The sequence below is a fragment of the Euphorbia lathyris genome, chromosome 7 (genome assembly GCF_963576675.1).
Source record: "Euphorbia lathyris chromosome 7, ddEupLath1.1, whole genome shotgun sequence".
NCBI lineage: Eukaryota > Viridiplantae > Streptophyta > Magnoliopsida > Malpighiales > Euphorbiaceae > Euphorbia > Euphorbia lathyris.
Window position 1 is genome coordinate 42093923 of NC_088916.1, and position 1756 is coordinate 42095678.

General features: G+C 31.5%; 1 long non-coding RNA gene across 1 annotated transcript; it reads right to left on the minus strand.

Moving 5' to 3' along the window:
• Positions 1 to 617: 617 nt before the first annotated feature.
• LOC136200978 (uncharacterized) lies at positions 618 to 1530 on the minus strand. Its single transcript, XR_010673628.1, has 2 exons — positions 1429 to 1530; positions 618 to 1266 (listed from the first exon to the last, which is right to left on the minus strand). It is a non-coding gene; the product is annotated as an uncharacterized lncRNA (long non-coding RNA).
• Between the last annotated feature and the right edge of the window lie 226 nt (positions 1531 to 1756).

Below are 1756 nucleotides of genomic sequence, written 5' to 3' on the forward strand. Positions count from 1 at the left end.
GGTTAACCATGTCGATTTTTTATTGGCTTAATACATCATTTGTTCAAAACGTTTGATTGATTCTATGAACTTTTAAAATGTTTCAATAGCTCATTGAACTTGCATAAAATGTTTAGTTAGCCCCCTAAACTTGCATAAAATATAATCAATTAATCACTCGGTTGTAAAAAAGTAAGTTAAATGTGGAAGATATGTTGCATGCATCTTAAACAAGTAAAACGACCAATGTTAGAATATACGATTCTAATATTAGAGAAAATAAAGTTTTATAGTTGAACAATTAAAAACTTCTTTTTTAATATGTTTTAATCTATTTGATAAATTATATAATAACGTTTTAATGTATGTGCAATATATTTTCTATATTTAACTTACTCTTTACGACGCAGTGATCAATCATATGAAGATGTTCATAATTCAACTTATTGATGACTAGTTTTTCAAGGTATGTCCAGCAAACAAATGGAATAAAAGAAGCATATTATATTATATCATGTAAGAATTGCAGCGTCAAGAAATTTGAAGGTTTTTGAACTGACCAAGATTTATGAGTCCATTGCATCCTTGATATATATATATATGTGAGTGCAACACTGCTTCTTCTTAAACACCCTTCATCCTATCTATTTTCTCTACTGTTTTAACTTCCAAAACTGGACACCCAAACATTGCTGAAGAATTGACCTCAACTACTAAACCTTGCTACTGCATTTAGGTTGCTTTAATTTGTCTCCCTTAAGTTTTCCTCTAGCATTGTTGTTTCTCTTTCTTTATATTTTGCATTTCCTTTTATCATTCTGAGACTGGAAGTCTGGAATTCCGTCCTTACCGTTTGACTTTTGTGCAACATTGCATCATCTTGAGACTTGTCTTGTTCTTCATTTCCTATATCCCTATCTCTATCTCTATCATCTACATCAATCAGATCTTCAACTTCCTCAGATTCTTCGTCTTCTGCTCTCTCTCGCTCATCCTCAATACCTTTAATCTCTTGTTCCATTTCCATTTTGTCTCCTCTGCTATTAACATCAACTCGGGGATATAGGTGTTTTCTCCCTAGTTTTGCAATTTGCTCAAGAATATGTGGATTTTCTGATATCTTCTGATGAGATAATGACATTTTGGTATCATAGGAATGCTTAAGTTGGTTAAAAAGCCAGAAGAAAAGGGCAATCAACAAGCATATCTGAAGAAAATGCTTCACTTTAAAGCCTTTTGACCTCTGGTTTCTATTAGGTAATTGCTTCAACATACTTGGCTACTTATCTGCAGCAATTAATTAATTAATTGTCTATCTGAAATGTGCATATGAAAACAAACAGATAAACAAGTATATCAAGAAACAAATTTAAAACAATTCAAAATAGGAGAAATCAAAAGAAGCAGAAACAGAGTAGATAACAATTAACAGTGAAAAGCAAAGGATACCTGAAACAAGCTTTAGATATGGGGGTAATTAGAGAGTTCCAGTCCAGGAATGAGGGTAAAGAAGAGGAGAAACTGAGAACTGAAGGAGCACCACAAAGAGTATGGACACACAGCAGAAATGTCGGCATTCATTTCATTTATGTACTGCTCCACCATCCACTTCTTTCGTTTCATTTCAAATAATTTACCTATCTACTGCTACTCCCTAATATTTTTTTACCAGAATATGTAATGCTTTTATTAATATAAATAACACCTCTTCTATTAATGAAAAAACTTATTTTCTGTTATTGATATTAGATTTAAAATTATACTATTTTCTACAATT